At 42.8% G+C, this 17,918-nt stretch overlaps 1 protein-coding gene and 1 pseudogene across 1 annotated transcript in view; one reads left to right on the top strand and one right to left on the bottom strand.

The window, feature by feature from the left end:
- The window catches only part of TCF7L1 (transcription factor 7 like 1), a 202,661-nt gene that overhangs the window by 8,298 nt on the left and 176,445 nt on the right, over positions 1-17,918 (top strand). The gene's annotated exons all lie outside the window — the stretch shown is intronic.
- Positions 12,427-13,212, bottom strand: LOC109566181 (small ribosomal subunit protein eS4, X isoform-like; annotated as a pseudogene).

Raw genomic sequence — 17,918 nt, 5'->3', positions numbered from 1 at the left:
TTCATTATGCGTATTGTTCAGTCACTAAGTCATGTCTGACTCTTTGTGACCCTATGGACTACAGCACACCAGGCTTTCCTGTCCTCCACTGTCTCTCCGAGTTTGTTCAGACTCATGTCCATTGAGTCAGTGATGCCATCCAACCATCTCATCCTCTGTGATCGCCTTCTGCCTTCAATCTTGCCCAGCATCAGGGTCTTTTCCAATGAGTCAGTTCTTCGCATCAGGTAGCCAAAGTATTGGAGCTTTAGCTTCAGCATCAGTCCTTCCAATGAATATTCAGGGTTGATTTCCTTTAGGATTGACTGGTTTGATCTTGTATAGCCTACAGATTTTCAGGGGGGAAAATGACCTTTTAGTTTGGAAATACACTTCAAAATTTGAAAATTGAATCATAAAAATGTTTCCCTGAATATGGCCCTTTTCATGAGTTTTTGTGGAAGAAGTAAGGGATGAGACCCAGTCACCTGGAGTCCTCAGGACAGGAAATGAAGTCACAGGCACACTTTCAAACCATGCTAGCAGTTTAGAAATCTATTGACAGTGAAAGTTGCTCTGACTTTTTGCAGCCCCATGGATTATACAGTCCATGGAATTCTGTAGGCCAGAATACTGGAATGGGTAGCTGGTCCCTTCTCCAGGGGATCTTCCCAATCCAGGGATTGAACTGGTGTCTCCTGCATTGCAGGTGGATTCTTTACCAACTGAGCTTCCAGGGAAACCCCTTAGAAATCTATTGGGTTGGCCAAAAAAATCGTTTGGGTTTTTCTGTAATATCATACAGAAAAAGCCAAACAAACTTTTTGGTCAACCCAGTGTTTCATTCAAAAGGAGGAACAAAGCTCCAAGTTTTCATCTCAGTTGAAGAAAATAAATATAAAATAAGTGTAAACAAAAAATTCAGAGAAGAAATGTTGAATGTCTACTAAATTTATGAATAGTTAAAAACAATCACCATTTTTTGGCCACCATATTAACAAAGGTTTTGTCTTACTAAGGCTGTTAAATGGCAAATGTGTGGTGAAGTGGGTGTTCTTAGTTGCTGTTCTTGAAGGCTGTTGACAGCCCACCCACCAGGAAAGCACTTGGCAACGGTTGCTAAAACTTGAGCACTTGTCACTGCTTCTGACCTGCTAAGAAATAAATACTTGCTATTGCCATTTTGCTGCTGGGCAGACAGACTTGTAGAGGTCAAGTATCTTGGTAAGGTCACACAACTGGTCATTGACAGCACAAAGATTTGAAATTGGTTGTGAGTGCAAAGTCTGGGTCTTCCCATTCCACCCTTGGACTTTCTATGCATGCCTGATGCCACTAGCTCCTCCTCCTCTTGGAAGAAGGGCAGGTGACCTTTGTCTCTCTGTTCAGGAATCTGTGAGTTATCAGTTTGAGTGGAGGGCGGGTAGGTTTGTTCCAACTTGGACCTGAGAAGGTAGCTTCCCAAATAAATAGTTGTATAAGTGAGTGAGCAGCTGTGGTTCAAATTCTTCCTCTAGTACTGTCTATGCTCCACAGGTGTTAAGCAACCTTTAGAGGGCAACCCCAGGAGCTTCACTAGCTTGTTACCTTCAGAGAAAACAGTGGTTATCTGCTAACATAGACATGAACTTTTCTGAACAGGGTTGAGGGACTGTCTTTCCTAGGGAGGCTTGAAAGAATACACAAGTGTGTCTTGCGAGGAACGAGGCAGGAGGAACAGGCTGGCTCCTACCCCTGCGATTTGGATTACAACATAGTTTGGTTAACAAACCGAGCTCTGGTGAACCGAGTATGCAAATATTATCTTCTTATTGTACATTTTGTAAAATATTTTATAAATTGGTTGCTTTTAGACAAGCTCTTTAGAAATTAAAAATCCCCCCCAATCATTTGTAATTCTTGGAGTAAATTGACTGTGAAAGAAGTAAATGCTAAATATTTACACAGAGATTTGCAGACAATGTGTTAGTCCCCATCACCACCCCTTTTCTGTGTGTGTGTGTGTGTGTGCACGCATGTGTAAGATGGTTTAAAATTAGGAATCAGGTAATCTGATACATTTTCATTCGCTTCCCAAATTTACCTTCTAGGCAGTCTCTTTCTGAAAACAATAGCATGGTGGAAAGAGTAATAAGGGGCTTCCAGGAGTTGCAAAGAGTCGGACATGACTGAGCACTAACTGCAGAAGTATGGTTAATAGAAGTTGGGGAGGCTCCGGAAGTCCTAGCTATGCCTTCCTGGGAATTTGCATATTACAAGGCACCAATCAGTGAGGTAATTGTCTTATATACTTTGTAAAGTAAACAGGGCCGTTATTTGTAGGAATGTCTATAGAAAGTATGTTGTGTGGAAGAGCAGAGATGTAAATACGAGATAGTAACTGTGATTAAGAAATAGATGGATCTGATGATAAGGAAGAAAAACAAAAGAAATAGGAATGGCAGTATGAAAAGTTCAGTTTGGGATTGATGTGTACACACACTGATGTATTTAAAATAAATAACCAACAAGGGAGAGAAAAGGCAAAGAAAAGCTGATCAATTTATGAATCCAGATTTGTTGGCAGTAGTGATTTCTGATGTTTGGGACTATACTCTTCTCTGTAAATTCCAAAAAGGATATAACAGAGTCACTAGAATCAGATGGATTTATAACACATACCTTATAGGAGTGCACTGGGTGTTCCTCCCTGAGATTCTTGTGCAAGGACTCTGCTTAGGTACCCTGCAGCCCCCTCTGAGCCAGGAGGGACCATCCAGCTCTCCCAGTGATAAGCAGCACAAGCCCAGGGAGATGGTGGGCTTGCCCAAGATCAGACAATTATGAGCGATGAAAACAGAATGGGAGCTCAGCTGTATCCCCTGGAGTTTTACCCTCCCCCGACTCAGGGAGATCCACAGCAACTCTGGTGAAAAGCAATGCTATGGAGAAAATGCACCTCAAAATATTTCTTTGTTAAACTCGAGCACCTGACCCATAATGAATGATTCATAGACATGTGTTGAATGTTGACAGCATGAATATTTAAACCTCAATATTTTTAAAAAGCAGCCTGTAGGCACCTGTAGTGTTGCAAGGTGCTCTGTTATACCATTTACAACTGGTACCATGTCTGATGGTACAATCTCCGTTTTATCCACGAGGATGCTGAGACTGAGAGAGTAAGTAGAAGAGTCCAGAGTCATCTCTCCTGAAGGTTGTAAAGCCATCATTCCAGCCACAGTGCTGCCGTTTCCCCTCTACTGAAAGTGGACAGGCCAAATTAATGTAAAAATGCCATTTGGAGCAAGATACAAAGCAATGGTGTACAAGCGACAAAAGGAGTAACAAGCCAGGTCTCCACATTCATTCTTTTCAGTGGCATACCCAGCCCTTTACGAGGACGAACTGTCATCTCTGTTTCTGCCTGGGGTACAGTCAGAGCCTTAATGGTTGGTGTCTTTATAGTTTCAGAGACGGTATTCACTGCGATCTTAATCTTTCTTTGCTTGTCTTTGCTGTGCAGCTCCACGTGATCTGCTTTTTTTCCCCTTCAGTTTCCCTTGTGTTTTGCTCTGACTTCTTGAGGAGGTAAACTTGGGTCCTTAGATACCGCAATATGCAGTATTGGTCTGTACATCTGGTGACTCAGGCTACTGCCTCCTGCCGCTCCTGACCAGCCCCTCTTGCTTGTACATGTGTCAGTATTTGTATGCAAATTAGAAACAGCCATTACTTATTAATCATATCATCTATTTAAACATTTCTAGGTGGGTTGCATAAAGGAGAGGTATAGTGGGAGTCTTAGGGATACGTGAGATGAAAACACATCATATTTAACTTACAGCATAAACGTTTCTGTTAATAAAATGCTTGTCAGGGATAGAGACATTGGTCTGAAGCTTTGAAGTGGGAAAGAGATCTTCACCCATGTGTTCCCAGGCCCTCCTAAGCAGTTAATACAGGAAGGAGTGGAGAGGGTAAGAGAGTCTAGAGTTAGCCAGAGTCCCTTAATAAGTGTTCCTTTCACCTTGCACTGAAAAGAGAGAGACCTGTGGAGAGAAGCCCGAGGATTGAAGGGTAGAAAAGCATACTCCAGTGACCGGCAGTGTATGTGGCTAAGGGGTCTGCGACTGGGGTTTGGCTGCAGTCACACCTTGGACCCTAGCCCGGCAATGGTCTGGCTCTGTGCCCCTGTGCCCCAGGGCCCCCTTAGGCAAAATAGGGATAGTGGTAGTATTTGAGAGTCACTGAATTAACAATTTGGCTGAATGGACCATGTTTTAAAACCAGGATTTGTTCAAGACTTAAATAGTAACATCATAGAATGAGTCTCTGGGATATAAGAAGAAATGTCAGTATTGTTACAATTTTATTAATATGTTTAGTGACCAAAAGTTTTAACTAATATTTTAATACATGGATATGTTCTTGCAGTATTGAAAAATATTTTTTAGGAAAGGATGAAATGGTATCATCAGGGGAGAACCAGAAATGCTTAAAGTAGTTAGTACATCAGCTTCAGTACTTAGTGCATGGTTTTGAAGTTTACATGGTTATCAGTTCCGTTTGAAAAGACTTACATATCACTTTCAAAGGCTTATGTGTTTGAGGACTTCCCTCGAAATCTGAAGTTAAAGCTTCCCCCCATTTCAGTGTAGGGGGTGTGGTTCAGGTCCTGGTTGGGGCCTATACCTTGTGGCCAAAAACCCAAAAAGTAAAATAGAAACAATATTGTAACAAATTAAGTCAAGACTTTAAAAATCAGATCAGATCAGTCGCTCAGTCGTGTCCGACTCTTTGCGACCCCATGAATCGCAGCACGCCAGGCCTCCCTGTCCATCACCAACTCCCGGAGTCCACTCAGACTCACATCCATCGAGTCAGTGATGCCATCCAGCCATCTCATCCTCTGTCATCCCCTTCTCCTCCTGCCCCCAATCCCTCCCAACATCAGAGTCTTTTACAATGAGTCAACTCTTCGCATGAGGTGGCCAAAGTACTGGAGTTTCAGCTTTAGCATCATTCCTTCCAAAGAAATCCCAGGGCTGATCTCCTTCAGAATGGACTGGTTGGATCTCCTTGCAGTCCAGGGAACTCTCCAGACTCTTCTCCAACACCACAGTTCAAAAGCATCAATTCTTCGGCGCTCAGCCTTCTTCACAGTCCAACTCTCACATCCATACATGACCACAGGAAAAACCATAGCCTTGACTCGACAAACCTTTGTTGGCAAAGTAATGTCTCTGCTTTTGAATATACTATCTAGGTTGGTCATAACTTTCCTTCCAAGGAGTAAGCGTCTTTTAATTTCATGGCTGCAGTCACCATCTGTAGTGATTTTGGAGCCCAGGAAAATAAAGTCTGACACTGTTTCCACTGTTTACCCATCTATTTCCCATGAAGTGGTGGGACCGGATGCCATGATCTTTGTTTTCTGAATGTTGAGCCTTAAGCCAACTTTTTCACTCTCCACTTTCACTTTCATCAAGAGGCTTTTGAGTTCCTCTTCACTTTCTGCCATAAGGGTGGTGTCATCTGCATATCTGAGGTTATTGATATTTCTCCCGGCAATCTTGATTCCAGCTTGTGTTTCTTCCAGTCCAGCATTTTTCATGATGTACTCTGCATAGAAGTTAAATAAACAGGGTGACAATATACAGCCTTGACGAACTCCTTTTCCTATTTGGAACCAGTCTGTTGTTCCATGTCCAGTTCTAACTGTTGCTTCCTGACCTGCATACAGGTTTCTCAAGAGGCAGGTCAGGTGGTCTGGTATTCCCATCTCTTTCAGAATTTTCCACAGTTTATTGTGATCCACAGTCAAAGGCTTTGGCATAGTCAATAAAGCAGAAATAGATGTTTTTCTGGATCTCTCTTGCTTTTGCTATGATCCGGCGGATGTTGGCAATTTGATCTCTGGTTCCTCTGCCTTTTCTAAAACCAGCTTGAACATCAGGAAGTTCATGGTTCACATATTGCTGAAGCCTGGCTTGGAGAATTTTGAGCATTACTTTACTAGCATGTGAGATGAGTGCAATTGTGTGGTAGTTTGAACATTCTTTGGCATTGCCTTTCTTTGGGATTGGAATGAAAACTGACCTTTTCCAGTCCTGTGGCCACTGCTGAGTTTTCCAAATTTGCTGGCATTTTGAGTGCAGCACTTTCACAGCATCATCTTTCAGGATTTGGAATAGCTCAACTGGAATTCCATCACCTCCACTAGCTTTGTTCGTAGTGATGCTTTCTAAGGCCCACTTGACTTCACATTCCAGGATATCTGGCTCTAGGTCAGTGATCACACCATCGTGATTATCTGGGTCATGAAGATCTTTTTTGTACAGTTCTTCTGTGTATTCTTGCCACTTCTTCTTAATATCTTCTGCTTCTGTTAGGTCCATAGCGTGGGTCATGGTGGAGAGATCTGACAGAATGTGGTCCACTAGAGAAGGGAATGGCAAACCACTTCAGTATTCTTGCCTTGAGAACCCCATGAAAAGTATGAAAAGGCAAAATGATAGGATACTGAAAGAGGAACTCCCCAGGTCAGTAGGTGCCCAATATGCTACTGGAGATCAGTGGAGAAATAACTCCAGAAAGAATGAAGGGATGGAGCCAAAGCAAAAACAATACCCAGCTGTGGATGTGACTGGTGATAGAAGCAAGGTCCAATGCTGTAAAGAGCAATATTGCATAGGAACCTGGAATGTCAGGTCCATGAATCATGGCAAATTGGAAGTGGTCAAACAAGAGATGGCAAGAGTGAATGTCGACATTCTAGGAATCAGTGAACTGAAATGGACTGGAATGGGTGAATTTAACTCAGATGACCATTATATCTACTACTGCGGGCAGGAATCCCTCAGAAGAAATGGAGTGGCCATCATGGTCAACAAAAGAGTCCAAAATGCAGTACTTGGATGCAATCTCAAAAATGACAGAATGATCTCTGTTCATTTCCAAGGCAAACCATTCAGTATCACAGTAATCCAAGTGTATGCCCCAACCAGTAACGCTGAAGAAGCTGAAGTTGAACGGTTCTATGAAGACCTACAAGACCTTTTAGAACTAACACCCAAAAAAGATGTCCTTTTCATTATAGGGGACTGGAATGCAAAAGTAGGAAGTCAAGAAACACCTGGAGTAACAGGCAAATTTGGCCTTGGAATACGGAATGAAGCAGGACAAAGACTTAATAGAGTTTTGCCAAGAAAATGCACTGGTTATAACAAACACCCTCTTCCAACAACACAAGAGAAGACTCTACACATGGACATCACCAGATGGTCAACACCGAAATCAGATTGATTAAATTCTTTGCAGCCAAAGATGGAGAAGCTCTATACAGTCAGCAAAAACAAGACCAGGAGCTGACTGTCGCTCAGACCATGAACTCCTTATTGCCAAATTCAGACTTAAATTGAAGAAAGTAGGGAAAACCACTAGACCATTCAGATATGACCTAAATCAAATCCCTTATGATTATACAGTGGAAGTGAGAAATAGATTTAAGGGCCTAGATCTGATAGATAGAGTGCCTGATGAACTATGGAATGAGGTTCGTGACATTGTACAGGAGACAGGGATCAAGACCATTCCCATAGAAAAGAAATGCAAAAAAGCAAAATGGCTGTCTGGGGAGGCCTTACAAATAGCTGTGAAAAGAAGAGAAGCGAAAAGCAAAGGAAAAAAGGAAAGATATAAACATCTGAATGCAGAGTTCCAAAGACTAGCAAGAAGAGATAAGAAAGCCTTCTTCAGCAATCAATGCAAAGAAATAGAGGAAAACAACAGAATGGGAAAGACTAGGGATCTCTTCAAGAAAATCAGAGATACCAAAGGAATGTTTCATGCAAAGACTTTAAAAATGGTCTGTATCAAAAAAACAACAAAACAAATTAGTGGTTTGTGTGAGTTCTTCATCTATCAATAGGATGATGTGCATACAACTAATTCATACACACACACAAGTTTTAACTTTTTATTTTGGAATAATTTTAGACATAGGAAAGGGTGCAGACTCATACAGAGAATTTCTATATACTTTACCCCAGATTTCTCCAAATGTTAATATTTATTACATTTTAAAAACCTTTCTATAACTTTTTTTCTGAATCATTTGAGAGTAAGTGACAGACTAGATAGCTTTGTGTGTTTGTCCTAAAACCAAGGACATTTACCATGATATAATTATCAAAATCAGGAAATTGTTGTCTCAACTACAGACCTTATTCAGATGTTGGCTGATTGTCTTCCTAATGGCTTTTGTAGTAAAAGAAAATGTTAAAAATTTTTGGTGGGGATGGGAGGTGTTCAGAAGGTGCCTAAGACCGTGTGCTATACTTAGTTGTCATGTATTTTTACTCTCCCTCAGTCTAAAATAGTTTGTTTCTTTTTAATAATTTTATTTTTAGTCTCCCTCAGACTAGAAAAGTTTAAAAAAAAATAACTTTATTTATTTGTGGCCATTCTGGGTCTTCGTTACTGCACAGGCTTTTCTCCAGTTGCAGCGAGTGGGGGCTGTTGCTCTTGGTTGTGGTGCGTGGGCATCTCATTGCGGCGGCCTCCCTCGCTGCAGAGCTCGGGCTCTAGGACATGTGGGCTTCAGTTGCTCTGGGGCTCTAAAGCATAGGCTCTGTAGTTGTGGTGCACGGGCTTAGTTGTTCCCACAGCACGTGGGATCCTCCCAGACCAGGGATCCAACCCTTGTCTCTTGCACTGGCAGGCAGATTTCCTTACCACTGAGCCACCAGGGCAAACCCTAGAACAGATTTTTGAACTGTGTCTTGTATTGACTTTAAGAATACAAGCCATTTATTTTGTAGGACCTTGAACTTTTTTTTCCCCCTAATGTTTCTTCAAGTAGATTTTGGGCAAGAATACTGCAAAACTGATGTCCTTCTCAATGCTTCTCCTAAGAGGCACCATCTATTTTTCCCATTCATAGGTGTTGTTAATTTTGGTCATTTGGTTAAAATTTGGTCTACCAGATTTATCCAAGAAAGTTACTGTTTTTTAATGTTTCTTTGTGTGTGTATATGTGTGTTTTAAATGTATTTTTAATTGGATGATAGTTTCTTTACAATGTGAAAGTTACTATTTTACTGTTTGTGATTATGAGTATCTTGTGAGGAGATACTTTGGGACTATGGAAGTACAGCATTTTTCATCACTTTCAACTACTGGTTTTAGTATCCACTGATGTTTCTTACCAGAACCAGTTATCACTGTGGTAGTGGCCAAATTTTTTGTTTTATTTATTTATTTTTGTATTTTTGATGAAAATTGTATGGTGGTTGGATTTTTAAAGTTTGTTATTTTAACTCAGGAACAATTTCTCAGCTCTGTAAGTTGTTGAATTGTTTAGCATGTTTGTGAATACTAAGATGAAGGAACAAGATGGCTTAGGTCCTTTTTAAAAAATAATAGTTTGTTCTTCTTAGTTTTTATGATCTTTACTATGCCAGCATCAATGATAAATCAGTGATTTACCAAGAATTTAATGGCTCACAATTTTGAGATCTTGTGAAATATTGAGGTAGCAATATTTTGTTCTTTGTTCTTCATAGAATGTAAAGAAGTTCCTAATTGGGATTTTTAGGTTCTTATCTGATGACTGGAGTTTCTCATAGTCTGTCTAGATTTTCTTAAATGCAACCCCAGGGTTCTTTAAACCTGTTTTTCTGTGTCCTGTATTTCTTGAAAATCGTTAGCTGGACTTAGATTCTTGATCAGGCTCCAAGGTTCTCACTGTCCTTTTAAAATTTATTTTATTTTTAAATTTTTTTGGTTCTGTAAATTGACTTTCATAGACTTTCTTTTACTTCTTACTTTATTTTTGCACGACTCTTTCATAAATGACCTTTCATGGAGAGGCACTGCAGGTCAGCCTGTCTCTCTGTAGTGTTAGCAACCACTGATGATCATCACCCACATCACCTGTGAGCAGTTTCAAAATGGCCATAGTCTGTTTGTATCATTGCTTCTCCATTTATCAGCTGTAACATTTTTAAAAAGAGAAACTGCTGCTGCTGCTGCTGCTGCTAAGTCGCTTCAGTCGTGTCCGACTCTGTGCGACCCCATAGACGGCAGCCTTCCAGGCTCCTCCATCCAATGGATTTTCCAGGTAAGAGTACTGGAGTGGGGTGCCATTACCTTCTCCAAAAAAGAGAAACTACCTTTCATCAACTACTAAGTTACCTTAGATCGGAGATCAGCAAACTAAGGTCCACAGGCTAAATCCAACCCAATGTTTATTTTTGTAATTAAAGTTTTATTGGAACAGCCATGCCCATTCGTTTGCATATTGTGTGTGGCTGCTTTTGCACAGCAATGGCTGGGTTGAGCAGTTGCCACTGGGGCCATAAGTGGCCCATGTCTGCATATATGCTCACTCAGTCGCAAAGTCGTATTCGACTCTTTGTGACCCTATAGACTGTAGCCTGAGAGACTACTCTGACCATGGGATTTTCCAGGTGAGAATACTGAAGTGGATTGCCATTTCCTTCTCCAGGGGATGTTCCTGATCCAGGGATCAAACTTGTCAGGCACAAGTTTGATCCTGCTGTCAGGCACATTCTTCACCACTGCGCCACCTGGGAAGCCCCCTAAGTGGCTCACATTGCTGAAAAGATCTGGCCCTTGATAGAAGCAGTTTGCTGACCCCTGCTCTAGATCATATGGAAGAAGCAATTTAAATGTTTGATCCTTTCTCCAGTTTTCAGTTGTTGTCCTATTATCCTGCAAAGGCGACCACTGAATTTTTTTTTTTAATATTGTTACAGACTCATGGATGTAAACCTATTTGGTATAGTTCAACTGATACACAATTATTATCTTTATTGAAACTCAAATTGCCACATCTTTAGCCAGTGGGAGCCTCTTCAAGTTGGTTCCTGAGTTTTTGTGTATACAATCTTTGTGTATACGGTCTTTGATGCTTCCGGGATTACTGGTATGGTGTTCCAGGTTCATCTTGTGGATTTCCTGCTGTAGACCTGGGGCCAGATATTTCTAGGATCTCTGCTTCCTTTCAGTGAAAGATGTTATTTAGAGACCATAGTCTGAATGGTAAGGGTGCATATATAAAGCTCCTAAAGGGTGTTCTGTTTAATGTTATGAGTGCATTAACTAATCCATAGAATTTGAAAGTAGAATGTGATAGCTGTGATTTTAAAACACATAGTCACTTTTGTTCTAAAAGTATGTATTGTTCTCTATTTTTTTTTTTTTTTTTGTATTTATTTATTTATTTGGCTGCGTGGGGTCTTAGTCGTGGCATGTGGCATCTTCCTCATTGCATCATGCAGGATCTTTCCATGCGGCACACGGACTCTAGTTGTGATACTTGGCTCAGTAGTTGCACCGTGCTGGCTCAGTAGTTGTGGCAGGCAGGCTTTCTAGTGTTGGCTTGCAGGTTTAGTTGCACCTTATCATGTAGGATCTTCGTTCCCCTCTGCAGGGATCGAACCTACGTCCTCTGCATTGGAAGGTGGATTCTTTACCACTGGACCACCAGGAAAGTCCTGATGGTCTCCATTTTTAATCCTCTTAATAATGTTGTTAATTAATCCTCCTATTTAGTAATTTTAGTTGTACATTAGAATTGTTTTCTATCTTTCATGCTTTTATTCTTTCAATAAAATATATGCTTATCTATTTCTGCCAACCGTTATCATTTCACTGGATAAAGCTCACAAGATTTCCACTCAGATTGTGTGTGGAATGCTTCCCTGTTTTTGAAAGGGTTTGTTCAGATAATGACAGCAAATCCAAACATGCTTCATTTCTCTGTTTCTCACATTGTGACACTAATTAGATATATTGGTCACCTCTGTGACCACATGCTCATCCATCAGGCAGAAGTACAGGTCTTCTGAAGACTGAAGCTGAAACTGAACAACAGATTTACACTGAATGCTGAGGCCAAATTTTTATATATTCCTAGGACCTACCTCACGGTTGCAAAAGATTAAATAAAGTTTTTCAGGAGCATGTAGAACAAAATGCGTAGTATAGTAAGGACTTTGTTAAGGTAACCTTGTTATCAACTTTGGTGGCCTTGGCTTTTCAGGTCTCCCTAGCCCCTATGAAATTTAGTCTCTGTATTGTACCATTCCTTGTATGAACTTGTGTTCAGTTTTGGATTGCTGGTTTTCTAGAACCCATATCCTTAGCAATCCTGGCTGTCGTATTTCCCTTTTGATCACCGTTGCCCCTAGCACAGTGCTTTGTACATAAAATCTGTACTATAGGGTTATTTGTGTGATTGCACTTCCCTCATTTTAACACATCATATATAATAAAATAAACAGCAAAAATCTGGCTTCCTCCTGAACATTGTTAGGCTAACAAGGGAAAATTATCATTCACTTCTTTCATGTATGATCTTTTAGTTTTTATTAATCATTTGGTATTATCTTTAATTAAGTACAAAGACTTTTCCAGACACATCACGTAGAGATCATTTTATCCACCGCTCTGTTTGGCTGCCAGTCTCTTGTCTCTCTCCTCAACAGTGGTAAGGCGAAGACCCTTTCCATGGGGAAGAGAGATTCACGGTTTGCTGCCTTTGCAAATAACGGAAATGTTCGAGAGCCATGTGGCAAAACTGTTGCCGTTCACATCTTTCACATGAACTACTTCAGAAGGGCCTGGATGTCTCTCCCAGTTTGTAATCACACCAGTTCTTCCCAGCTTAGCACCTCCAGTCACCATGTACAGGTTACAGTGTCAAATTTGATGAAATCAGTAATCTTGCCAGTCTCCAAGTCAATCTGAATGGTGTCATTCACCTTAATGAGGGGATCGGGGCAACAGATGGTACGAGCATCCTGGGTTACCAGATGAGGGATTCCTTTTGTCCCCACAAATATCTTTCTTTGCACAATTTATACTTGGCCACCCCAGGTGTAATATGATAAATAGCAAAGCGACCCTTGGGGTCATAGATCAAACAAAAATTCTCTCCAGTCTTATCAATGCTGATGACGTTCATAAAACCAGCCGGTAGGTTATATCTGTGCGGACTTTGCCATTGATCTTAATGAATCGCTGCATGCAAATCTTCTTTACTTCATCCCCTGTTAGGGCATACTTAAGTCTGTTCCTTAGGAAAATGATTAGGGGGAGACATTCCCTCAGCTTGTGGGGGCCGGCAGATGGTTAAGGGGCAAACACACTGGTCAATTTATCCAGCATCCAATGTTTTGGAGCTGCTATGAGTTTCAGGTGCTTCTTGGGACCCTGAGCCATGGCTGTGCCAGGCACAAAAAGAGCTCAGGTGTGATTTTTTTTTTTTTTTTAATTTATTTGATTATGTCAGGTCTTAGTTGCAGCGTTCAGGCTTTTCTAGTTGTGGCGTGGGGGCTCAGGATTTGAGCCATGAGGGCTCTCTGGTTGTTGGGCGTGGGTTCTAGAACAAGGGTCCCCCACCCTTGGGCCATGGTACCGATATGGGGCCCATTAGGAACTGGACTGCACAGCAGGTGAGCAGCAGGTGATCAAGTAAAGCTTCATTTATAGCTGCTCCCCATCCCTAGCATTTTCACCTGAGCTCCGCCTCCTGTCAAATCAATAGTGGCTGCTGCTGCTGCTGCTGCTAAGTTGCTTCAGTCGTGTCCGACTCTGTGCGACCCCATAGACGGCAGCCCATGAGGCTCCCCTGTCCCTGGGATTCTCCAGGCAAGAACACTGGAGTGGGTTGCCATTTCCTTCTCCAATGCATGAAAGTGAAAAGTGAAAGTGAAATCCCTGAGTCTTGTCCGACTCTTAGCGACCCCATGGACTTCGGCCTTCCAGGCTCCTCCATCCATGGGATTTTCCAGGCAAGAGTGCTGGAGTAGGGTGCCGTTGCCTTCTCCGAATAGTGGCATTAGATTCTCTTAGGTGCACGAATCCTACTGTGCTTGAATCATCCCCAAACCACTCAGGATGGGTAGAAAAATTGTTTCCCATGAAACTGGTCCCTGGTGCCAAAAAGGTTGGGTACTGCCATCCTAGAGCACAAGGGCTCTCTCTAGTTGTGGCTTTCAGACTTAGTTGCCTGCCGCATGTGAGATCTTAGTTCCCTGACCAGGGATCAGCCCTGCATCGACAGCTTCTTAACCACTGGACCACCAGGGGAGTCCTGGGTGTGATCTTTGATAAGCTGATCACTGGTGGTTGATCCTTTTAATTTTCCTTTAAAAAAAATTTTATTTGGCTGCACTGGGATCTTCATTGTGGCACTCAGGATCTTTAGTTGTGGCATGTGGGAACTAGTTCCCTGACCAGGGATTGAACCCCGGCCCACTGCATTGGGAGCATGGAGTGTTAGCCACTGGACCACCAGGAAAGTCCCTTAATGTTACTTTTTATGAAGATTTCTTCAGTTCATCCCAGTTTAAGGCTGTACATTCTTTTAAAAATGAAGCAGATGTCTGTGCTGGAGACAGAGTTCCCACTGGTATGTAGTTGTGGACATTCCTTCATCTGTAATACTGGGGGTATGTTAGCAGTTGTAGAAGCCATATGTTTTCATAGGCTTTTGCCAAGGAAAATACTTTAGAATTACATTAGCAACTCCAAGGTATTTTGGCTTCTGAGAGGACACATGGTAGTTTTCCAATTATACAAACAAGAGCTTTTGTTTTATGCTGAAGTTTCTTACAGGCTCTGGGAACAATAGAGCCTCTATCAGCATTTCCCAGAGTAACTTCCTAGGGATGTTAAGAGGTAGTATTATTGCTTCATTTCTGCAAGATTTTAACATGCCGGTGTGGTCTCTTAGAGGGGAGTGTGCTATGCAGGAGTCCTCTGGCTTATTTGACCAAGGCTTTCCTTGTGTTTGGAGTACTACCATCCGCCCAGTGTCCCTCACCCCATGCACACATTTCACTTCATAGTCCCTGGCTCCCAGCCTTAGATGTGGTCCCTGGTGCAAATGCTGAGCTCCCTGTACTTGAGCACATTGCTCTGCTGGTAAATTTGTGACTTCACAATGATCCAATAGGCGCTTGTCTTCTTTGGAGCCTAACCTCACTGAAGAACTTGGGGAAAGGGCCTGTTTTCTATGGGGTTCTAGCACCAAGCATTTATATTTTTTCATTTATTTATTTTTGGCTGTGCTGGATCTTTGTTGCTACACAGGCTTGTCTCTAGAGAGTGGGGTTACACTCTAGTTGTGGTGCTCAGGCTTCTCACTGCAGTGGCTTCTTTTTGTTGCGGATCACGGGCTCTAGAGTGTGCGGGCTTTAGCAGTTGCGGTTTCCAAGCTCTAGACCAGTGCTTCCCTGGTAGCTCAGATGGCATAGAATCTGCCTACAATGCAGGAGACCCGGGTTCGATCGCTGGGTTGGGAAGATCTCCTAGAGAACGGAATGGCAACCCACTCCAGTATTCTTGCCTGGAGAATTCCATGGACAGAAGAAGCTGGTGGGCTACAGTCTGTTGGATTGCAAAGAGTCAGACACAACTGAATGACTCACACACACACACACACACACACACACACACACACACACACACAAGCTCTAGAGCACAGGCTCAATAGTTGTGGTGCATGGGCTTAGTTTTTCCTCGGCCTGTGGGATCTTCCCCGACCAAGGATCGAACCCATGTCTCCTGCTTTGGCAGGTGGATTCTTTGCCACTGTGCCGCCAGGGAAGCCCAGCACCAGGCGTTTAGAAGGCTCTTCACAAATATTTGTTGGATGAGTGAAGGGTCTGTCGATCCCTTCATTCTGAATAGCATCTCACAGGACCAGAGCTCTAGCAAACCCACTTTGGGAACCATAGCTTGGTCTTTACTTTCAGTGTGAATAACTGGAATTCTGGTAGACCTTCATAATGCTACTGAATGTCCTCAGTGCATCCACCTAGCAAGGAAAACTGTCAACATTTTTAAAGATGAGGCTCAGTCTTTGAGCTCTTGTCTCAGTGGCACATAGTGAATCAGCTGGGATTGGAACCTTCATTTCCTGATACCTGTCCCTGGGCCTATTACCCCCAGACAGCCTGCAGCCCCCTCTCACATTGTTAGTTACATAAATGGGAGCTGGTGTTCAGGCCACGAGGGAGGGAGAAATCAGATGCCCCTTTGTGTACTCATTAACGCAGGCAGAACAAAAGGCCCAGCTTGGTTTTCGAGTTCAAGTTTGGCTCACATGTGGTCCTCAGTGGAGATTATGATCTCAGGTAAATTAAAAACAAATGTTAAAGAAGTCATAATGAGGTAGACGGAGTTCAGGATTCTTGTTTTTCAACACTGGGGTAAACAGAGCCCTCTGTAAAGCAGACATTCACCTCCCCTCTTCCACTTTACCTCTCTGCTCATCATTATGATTACTGTTCACTTTTACTTCAGTTAGCCAGGCAGGTACGTGTGTACATACGGTGTCCTGTCAGTGCACTCAAGTTTGGTCACCCGTCTCCTTGCTTTTCTGAACCGGGCAGGTAGACATTTAGTTCAGTCTACTATCGCATCAAGTAAAAAGGGAATTGCACATTTGACAAAATGCCCCCTTCCTTGGGCAAGGCCCCCAGTGGCCTGCTCAAGGGAGCTCAAGGCCAACACGTGAGGCGAGAGTACACAGGATCCCCCTGTGTTCTCCTCCTCCAGGCTGAGTTCCCAAGCATATTCTTGACTGGAGCTGGGGAGCCTTGGGGCCCAGTGATTTTACGCACTAAATGGGACTCTGTATGTCTGAGCCAAATTAAGTCTGCGGGCAGTCTTTACGAGCACAGTAACCGTTTTTACAGATGTAAAGAAGCTCAAAAGTACTGTGTATGTTTGTAGTCACAGTCCCTGTAAAGTTTCCATGAGCACACTGCAAGGGCTCTGTCCACAGAAATTTAGTTCTTCTGTTCTCACCCTGCTTACCTCGTCACTCTGTCAAAGCACATGTCATATGAATGTGTGTGTGTGTGTACACGATTAATTCTCCAGTGGGGGCAGTTTTGTCCCCCAGGGGACAGTTGGCAATGTCTGGAGACATTTTTGGTTGTTACGACCTGGTGGTGGGGGCAGCGGGGAGTTACTACTAGCATCTCGTGGGTAGAGGCCAAGAATGCTGCTCAACGTCTTAAAAGGTACAGGATAGTTCCTCACAGCAAAAAAATTATCTTGCCCCAAAAGCTCATAGTGCTAAGGCTGCAAAACCCTGGTGTACAGACAACATAGTATATCATACATGAATAAAACCATATGCATGTGTGTGCATGCACATAAACACATGTGGCTATGTGCATGTGCATATGTCATTATATGTGTATATGCATATAAAAGGGCTTCCCAGGTGGCTCAGTGGGTCAAGAATCCACCTGCCAATGCAAGAGCCAATGGTTCGATCCCTGGGTTGGGAAGATCCCCTGGAGAAGGGCATGGTAGCCCACTCCAGTATTCTTGCCTGGAGAATTCCATGGACAGAGGAGCCTGGTGGACTATAGTCCATGGAGTTGCAAAGAGTTGGACACGACTGAAGTGACTGAGCACGCACACACATGATGCATATACATGCTGCACGGCATGGCCAAAAAAAGGGAAACATAGCAAGACTTGTACCTGAATTTCTCTTCTTTCTGAGCAGTACTTTTTTTGCAGAGATAATAGTCTCTTTCTTGAGGGTGTTCAGTGTCCCAGAGGAGTATTGCATATATTAAGTCACTTAATCCTCAAAATGACCCTACTGGTGGGCACAGTGGTTATTCCTTCTTTACTCTGGAGGAAATCAGGGCTCAGAGAGGTCAAGATCTTTGCCTGAGGCCACTCAGCCTTCCAGAGGCGGGGATCGATGTAGAACCCACTTTTGCTGGCTCCTCCCACAAGGCACCACCTCCCACTAGGCCATGTGGTGGTAGGAGGGGCTTTGTGAGTTTGGGGGACCTCGCCTGGACATGGCCAGTACAGTGGAGACACTGAACAGGGTGGCCTGTGGGGCTCCTTCCAATGGTTGCATTCTGAGGCTGCAATTTGGAAATGGT

The sequence above is a fragment of the Bos indicus genome, chromosome 11 (assembly GCF_029378745.1).
Source record: "Bos indicus isolate NIAB-ARS_2022 breed Sahiwal x Tharparkar chromosome 11, NIAB-ARS_B.indTharparkar_mat_pri_1.0, whole genome shotgun sequence".
Classification (NCBI taxonomy): domain Eukaryota; kingdom Metazoa; phylum Chordata; class Mammalia; order Artiodactyla; family Bovidae; genus Bos; species Bos indicus.
This window is presented reverse-complemented; position numbering and strand designations above follow the sequence as displayed.